The sequence below is a fragment of the Salvia splendens genome, chromosome 13, assembly GCF_004379255.2.
Source record: "Salvia splendens isolate huo1 chromosome 13, SspV2, whole genome shotgun sequence".
Classification (NCBI taxonomy): Eukaryota; Viridiplantae; Streptophyta; class Magnoliopsida; order Lamiales; family Lamiaceae; genus Salvia; species Salvia splendens.
Genome location: NC_056044.1, coordinates 26,927,014 through 26,936,206, shown reverse-complemented (window position 1 = coordinate 26,936,206; position 9,193 = coordinate 26,927,014).

Here is a 9,193-nt window from a genome sequence, read left to right as displayed (position 1 = left end):
GAAAATGCGAAGGAGTTATAGAGTAGGATAGGGAACACAAGTTGGTGGAATGTGTATGCAAGAGCAATAGATGTCCATATGATGTCCCAACCATTATTGTCCTTCTTAGAACTCAACCAAGATTCGTAACTAATATGCCCATAATTTCATAAAATAATCCACTTTAGAAATTTTGTTTTAAACAATGGGTTTGGGAAATGCAATATTATCCTAAGCAAAATTTATATATATAATTTCAAGATAATCAAGCAAAACCGATCAAGATTCAACGGAAGTGTGACTAGTGATGCCACCGGTTCCAGAACCAGCGGTTATGGTTCCACGTGAAGTGGAATCCTGACTGACTAGACTAATGGCATTTTTGGTTCTGGTTGCATGGATTTCACAATTTAACTATGCTGAATTATGATTTATAATGGCTGATAATCAATTAATAATAAGTTGATGATATAAAATCAAAGACCGAAACGGGAGTACAAAAATTGAATATAGAATAATAATAATAATAATAATAGTTTTCTTCTAGAAATATTTAAAATAAAAAATGCATAAAATATGTGTTTCCGGCAAAAAAAAAAGTACCCCTACACTTGCCTATTAGATTTCCGATTAACAGGAGAAGCCAACGGTTTGGAAGCATCGATGTTGATTTCACTATGTCTTGAACCGGAACTGGCCCAGTACAACCAATTAGCTAGTTTCGGGTTAACCACTACTGCCGGTTACAAGTCCAAAATCAGAACCGGTAGGCCGGTCCAGAATGGCTATGCATCACTAAGTGTGACGCATGGTAAAGAATGATCTTTTCATGAAATTTGTACTCCTATTTGATAATGTTTACTATGTGGCTATGGGTACGTGACATCATAAAGTTAGGTATCTAAATGGATTAAGAAAGAGTTCGTACTTGATTTATCAAGTGATATCCTTCCATATCTTAAACAATTTAATGAAAAAAAGCTGGACATGATTCGATATTTGATTAGTTATCACGCTCAAAGAATATCTTACCTTTTGTCGTTTTGTGCATATCTCTTTTTTTATTGAATCATGCAAGTGAACTACATGCATGTATGATGGAGTACTAGTATATGATATTTTTACCACCAATTATTAAGTATTTATAATATTACAAAATTGTAGAAATAAAAAGAGCTTCACCAAAATATGTCAGGCAAAAGGTTGGCCCCCATGTGACCTAATCATATGGAGAGGCGAAATTCATAAATTATTTTTACGCCTTTACTTTTTTATCTTTTTTAATATTTTGTTTGGAAATAGATCTTATTCGGATATTTTAGGATGTTTCCATATATTTATAGTTTCTAAACTAGGTGAAAAGGGTAAAATTTAAAATATATTTCATGCAACTATTTCACTTTATTGTCATGCAAGCATCATTAGTTTTACTTAATTTTCTTCTTAATCAATGGCTTAACACCAAATTTCTGCTAACCGATTGAAAAAGAGTCCGTGGTTAGACATAAAAATAAGTTAATCGTCAAATATTTAAATATTTTCTCCGCCACTAGATTTGATAGTTATGAAATTAATTGAGAACCAAAAACTAATACTAGTACAAATAAGTTAAGAGGAAGCTTAGATGAATATATTTTAAATCAGGAATTAGGACTTAGGAGAACTACTCTTAATAATTTAGTCATGTGTTGTCACACTCAGTAACAAGAATCGACAAATAGGGATTATGTAAGATATAATATAATATTGGGTTTATTAATTTAATCTCTCTTGTTCAGTGTGGTTGTTCGTAATTGGCTTTGATTTTGTATCAGCCTCCACACAATTTGCTTTTAGTATATACAGTACAATAGTTAGGTTTACAATTTTTAAACGAAAAATAAAATAGAGAAGAAAAGCTTTGAATTTTAAAAAAATAATGGTAGGCTTTTAAAAGTGATTGTTAGTTGTGAATAAAAGTGACAATGTGTTTCAAATAAAAAAAATACGTTTTCTTCTTGTTAAAAATGATAGTAGTTGCAAAAGTGAAAGTGAATTTTATTGAAAAAAAGTTACTACTACTATTCAAAAAATGGGGATGGTTTGGAACGCTCGCGCATAGTGTGTAAGCACGCGCACCTGGCTCTTTTTACATGTGCACAAGCTTACACTTTTGGCACAGTAAGCAATAGATGATTGTACTTGAGAGTTTTTACAATAGCTAAAAAAATTGATAGGAAATACGGATTATGATCATTTTTTTCAAACTGGTCCATTGTTCTATTCTTGAAGAAAAAAAGAAAAGAAATGGAAAGGTATTATATTTTCATACTTTTGCTAGCATAAGGGCAACTACGAAAATCCAATCTACCATATTATTAAATGGTTTGAGAGAAAGAGGAGATAATTTATGGACCTGAATTGGGCTAACCTGACTACTACTCTTCTTACATTTTAGGCCCACGAACAAGACATCAAAATCAGGTCCATGCCCTTTACTCGTTAACTTAAGCTATAACACTTGTGTGTTATTGTTTACATTATTTTTTTTCAAACTACTTACATTATTTCTATTTTAAATAAAAATTATAATATTAATTAAATATTATTTTATTAAACATTTCCTTATTATACTTGAAATATTAATTATACTAATTATTCAATCATTAATTTACGATCTTAAAAAAAGTGCGAGTATCGTCGGATGAAAAGAAACCATTTTCAAGTGTAGTTTGTAAATATGTTGGACTAGCCCTCGTGTTTGCAACGGGACCACAACACTATAAATGGAGTGGGCTTACCGATACACTTTTACATTGGTAAATCTCAAAAGTTCATTGGTAAAGTCATGGATGTCGTGTGCCAGTGTAAACAATGTAGATAAAACTTTTATTGGTAGATAAACTTGTTATGGAATTTGGGGCAAAACTGAACTATCATTCTTGTAGTTGGAAACTATCATTTTATGAGTTTCAAGCTATCATTCTATGAGTTGTGAACAACTAGGAAGTTCAAGGACTAATATGCAAATTGTAATTCTGTTATTTGAAATTCCCACCAGATTTTCGGATGGTATATTAGGAGGGAAAATTAGTTGTGAGATAGAGTTTTTTTCCAGATTTGTAATCGAGCTAGTTGAGATAGAGTGTGGTCATCTAACAGCTCACGATTTCTCTCCATACTTCTTGAGTAAATAAGATTCCCATTGTTCCTTCATCCTTGTGTTCTTCTTTCGGTTTTGATATTGCTTGTTATTCAAACGAGTAAGTATTGCGTTCATTTGTTTCGTTCCTGTTTAATCTTGACCGAGCTCAAGATTTGTTTGGCTGCATTACAAAATTATCGTAGAAAAATATTATAGTTACTGGCGGATCTAAGAAATGGGACTTTGCAAGCCAAAATTTTCCCATTCCATTAGTGTAATGACTAAGAGCATCTCCAAGGATGTAAGCTATATAGAAAAGATATATCATTTGTTTACCTTCTTAAAAAGAAAATACTATATCCTTCTAAAAAGTAACATAATCCAAGACAAAAAGGTAGATAAAAAGGTAAATTATTTATAAAAAAAAGCACAAGATGTATTAAAAAGCATAAAGGTATAATACCTTCTCAAATACCTTCCTTTTTAGAAAATAATTTTTCATGAAAAGAATGTAAATATGATAGTTATAGGATTTTACCTCTCCGTTGATGGAAATATAAAGATACATCTTTAAAATGGAAAAATGTATAATACATTCTCAGATATTTTTCCCCTTAAAGAATGATTTTTCATTAAGAGCATCTCCAGTGGTCGGCGAGCGAACGGCTCGTCGATTTTTGGCGCTCGCCAAACTATTGCAGCCGGCGAGCGCCAAATCGGCGAGAATTTCGGCGAGGGTACGCCGATTCTCTCGCCGATCAGCTCGCCGCTGTTGCAGCCTCCCGATCGGCAAGGAACAGGCGAGCGAATTTTTTTTAAAAATTTTCGAAACACTATATATACGCGATTTGCACGATATTTTCATTCGCACCACGTGTTTTAACGAGGACTCTCTCTATCTTAATTTCTGTACAAGATCAACAACGCGAAATGGATCTCAACAACGAGCCAACTTCAAGGTCGAGCGGGTCTCAAACTCCCGTGGTCCCCGTGGGAGGTGGATGGAATCAGATGCCCAGGTACTACAACAACATGTACCCTTGGCAGCAGATGATGCTCGGGATGGCATCTGGTGGTGGTATGCCGGGATGGTAGGGGATGCCAGGGGGTCAGGGGGGATCGGGGATGCATCCCGGGATGCCGATGATGCCGGGGTGGGCACTCGGGATGCAGGGGATGCCGGGGTACCCGAGGATGCAGGGGATGCCGGGGATGCCGGGGATGTAGGGGACGCAGGGTACACTGTGGGGGCAGGGGACGCCGGGGGGCTCTGACGTCTATCGCCCCAGCTTTGATTTTGGTACTGCTGCTTCGCACACATCGACCCCAACGGATACGCAGTTCCAGGGGATTGAGTCTTTCTCCTTAGAAGAGTTGGGTATAGATCTCGGGGCACCGGACACTCCCGTGGGGCAGGGTCTGGGCGTGCCCAAGAAGAAGAAGGGGAATAAGGTGGTCGGCGAGTCGTCGCAGACGGAGGTACAGAGGAAGTGGACAGACGCGAAGAACGTCGCGCTGTCCAAGGCGTGGGTGAGTGTTTGCGATGACCCTCTCGCCTCGAACAATCAGAGGATCGTTAACTTGTGGGCTAAAATAGCAGCAACCTACAAGACATTTTGCCCAGAGGGGAGGCCACGCAGTGGGGAGGAGTGCCGGAAGGCATGGGTGAGTGTTTGTAATCAAATACTAACTAAGCTACACTAATAACTAATATCAATTTTATACGTTAAAACCACAGCACCCCATGCCGTGGCACAACAAAAGCAAGAGTTTTCTAATGAAACGACACAAACATTTAATATTCAATTCATCCCACCATCCCCACCCTACGCCTACCACTACCCCACGTTTTCTATTAATTCAATTGAATTTTGTTTGGATATATACTTAAAGGTGTGTACTACTTAATTCTTTATTAGGATTTCTTTGTTATACAGTATTTTATATATACATGTTTTTTTTTCAAATTTTTGAAGTTATAAGTCATTTTGATTTTTAAATTAGATTTTGTTATTAAAAATATTAAAAGAAAAAAAAGGTGTATGTTGTGGTATAATAGAAAGTTACTTCTTTTCCTCACTATTTTTATTATTTTTTATGGTGTATTTTTATTTTTTTTATTTAGTAAAAAACACCTTAAATTTAATTATCAAAATGAGAAAATTAAAATGGCTAGCCAAAAAGTTAATTTCTTTTAAATCAAATGCATGTTACAAAATAATTACTCATCCGTCCATGATTAAATGTCTTATATTTGACTGCCATGAGTTTTAAGAAATTGTTTGACTTTATGTAATAAAGTAGGTAGAAAAGTTAGTGAAATGTGAGACCTAGTTTAATATATTATTTTTTATAATAAAATATGTGTGAAAAGAGTTAGTGGAATGTAGGGTCCATTTATCAAATATAGTAAAAGTGAAATGAGACATTTATTGGCAGATGGACGAAAAAAGAAAAAATGGAACATTTATTGGCAGTCGGATGGAGTAATAAATATGAAATATTAAGAAAGTGATTACAAAGGATTCAATGGCATTTTTAGTGTAACAAAAAATTAAATTAATGTGAATTCAATAGGAAATATAACTAAAAATATTATAATTATGAAAAGAATTCAATAGAATTTGTTACCAAAAAAATAAATGAATTAAAAGAAATATTTCATGCCAAGTTTCTTGCCAAACGATTAAAAGAATAAAGTTAGGTGGAGATTAAAAGAATTGTTAGTCATTTACATTACCGTAAGATGAAATGAATATATAAAATGTGAGCTGCATCAAAACAAATAAATGGGTTAATAGAAAACGTGTGATAGTGGGGGGCAGGGGTGTCGTTTCATTAGAAAACGCATGCGTTTTGTGGCACAGCATGGAGTGACCACAGCAGAGGACCTTTCCCCCGTAATGTACTCCATATTATAAAAATCATGGAACACTTGTACATCTAAATCGAAGGTAGCCTTAGCGTATATTATAAAAATAAATAAATAAGGTTAATCTTCTTTTTCTTGAAGACAAACCCCATTTTTGGCCAGAGTGACAAGAATGTAAAAAACTTGGTACTGTATTTGATTTCATCATTTGCCAAATAAGGAAGAATAATAATCTTTAAACCATTATCACCATGGAAACCATTTAATTTAATCACATCATCAACTCATTTGTATTCTTAATATCTTTAATTTTTAAATAAAAATTAAGTACCATTAATTAATACCGACTGTCGTCGTATTCTTAAACATTTCAAATTTAAATATACGTATTTTAAATAATAAATACATTAGGTATTACTCCATCCGTCCCACAATAAAAGTCACACGTTACCATTTTGGTCCGTCCCATAATAAGAGTCACACTTCATTTTTACCATAAATGATAAGTAGTTTACGCATTCCATTAACTTACTTTACTCACATTTTATTATAAAATCAATATAAAAAAATAGGTCTCATATTCCACTAATTTTTCCAACTTATTATTCTTTATATTTTTTAAAATCTGTTCTCACAATAAGAGTGACTCTTATTGTGGGACAGATGGAGTATGAGTAAATTTCCGTCGATAAATATGTCTACAGGCTCCGTTTTCTTAGTGCAAAATTATTACGTTAACAAAATGGATTTGGAATTCTTGTTCAAAACAACCACCATAAAATTCAATAATCAATACGGTATGATTGATATCATGTACTACAACTATGAATTTATATACCACAATCTTTTAACTCATAAATGCTTAATTTTGTTCTTAAATCCGAAAATAGAAAAAGGTCAATTTCCCATCAGTTGAAACTATGGCAGCTTAGCCAAAAAAAAGCACAAATGTAGCAAATACGTAAACCAACAAGCTTTCCGAAAGGTCTTCCTCCATTCACCAAATTTATACATGCTTCAACGGCAGACTAACCAACATTGCATTTTCACTTTAACATATTCTAATTTTCGCATTTATTTCGTCACATGTTATTAGCATTCCCTAATGAAATTTGTCGAATTTGTTGTATTTTCAAAATGGTTTAGGTGCAATCCAGCTTTTGAATGCCCTAAATGAAAGGAGAAATTTTGGGAAATTTGAAAGCGATTCCAACATTGAAGAACATGGTTTCTGTTGTACAAACCAGTCACCATTTTCACACTAGTGGTTTGCATTCAAGTGAAATAATCCAAACAAGAATTACGAAGTGCATTCAATTTCATTTGTGCTTATATACTTATATATTTATGAACTGTCACGCATACATATTTATACTGAAAACACTAATAAAAATACGAAATTAAAAAGTGAAATCCTACTCACTCAAGATTCGATTTGGAGTAGGTGGTTTTTTACATTCTTGTGAGCAGTAATTTTATTTACTTATTTATTTTATTTAAAAATTAATTTCCACCAATATATATATATATATTGACCTAATTGACCTCAAATAAAGAAGCAGCATAAATATAAGGAAAGAAAGTGAGTGAGAGAGAGAGAGAGAGGATGATTTCGAACGAGAAAGAGCTGGGGCGGCAAGAAGCGACGGGGGCGTGCCCCCATTGCGGTGGAAAGGTGGCGGCGGTGGACGTGGAGCGGCGGTGGAAGCTCTGCTTTCTGCCTATAGGTTTTGTAGTGAAGAGGAAATATGTCTGCACAAAGTGCTCTAGGCGATTGGTCTTGTATTCATAGTCTAGACAAATTCATCTCTCTTTTTATTTTATTTTTGATTTTGCAGTTTTATTTTCCGGTGATTGCAGCTTTATATATATTTATATTTAATAATTTTACTTTTTCAATATTATCATACTACATCACTTGAACCAAAATCAAGCATAACTTATAAGTTTAATTATTACTCATTTCTGTATTTCTTTCTGGATTTCCTTGGTTTTTGTGGTTTTTGGAGATTGATTATGACAATCTCCAAAGAATGATTTTGGTACATTTTCTTGTTTTAGTATTTGGGTTGCATGATCAGTCTGAAATTTGATTATATTTATTATGTAGATGATCACATATCACCTGAACTGAATTTTGGTTTATTTAGTCTTATATTAATTCATTAATAGATCAAGGTACATTTGTCATCGACATCAATCCAAATGAGTTATTTCTTTTTTTTTATTCTAGACTACAACTAATATTCCTCAAGTGTACTGGAGTTTTTTTATTCCGGCTTTGGGAGAGACGCATGAGGGTCATGCGTCTCTCGTTAATGAAACACATTACAGTCATGCGTCTTTGTATAAGACGCATGAGGAACATGCGTCGTTGGAACAAATGGATACTCTTAAAAGAGTAAGCTCGCTTCTACTTATACTAAGTCTCTACCGCCCCAATTTAATGATCGTACCAATTCCAAAGCACTAACCAATTCCAAAGCACTAACCACTCGGATTAATTCAAACGCTTAAACAGCTGCCAACCAATTTAATTACTCTTCCAATTTTCTAGGATGCCACCGCCAAGATTAAATGGCTTAACAAATTCCTAGGAGGCCAGTCGCCCTGCTTGATTGTTCCTCGTAAATCAACCGCCCAATTAATTCTCCTCCAAAGCAACAAATTCCCAATAAACTTTAACTACTTAGGGATTTAGCCGTTGCAGTTTAGTTCTCCGCCGCCCAGCCTTTATCACTTCAAACGATTTCCAAAGTATTTTACCAGCCAGATTAAATGACTTAATCAGTTCCAATGACTCAGCCGCCAAGTAAAACGGCTTTTATAAACTCCTAAGCTTACCACCGCCCAAAGTAATGGCTAAGACAAATCCCAAGGAGTCCACCGCCCTGATCAAATCCTTAATCAATTGCTTAATACTCCAATTTCTAAGCAGCTGTCGTCCAGTTTAGTTATTCTTCCAATTCCTAGGAGTCCAATTTCCAAAAATTAAAAAACCAACGCATGTCCCTCATGCGTCTCTCCCAAAGCCGGAATAAAAAAAAACTACAGTACACTTGAGGAATGTTAACGGTAGTCTAGAATAAAAAAAAATTATCCCTCAATCTTATTTAGTTATTTCAGTACCACTGCATTTACTTATGAGAAAGTGGTAGTTGTGTATGCTCGGCACTTTATTTAATACTCCTACTAGTAGTATGTTACTTTTTCGGCCA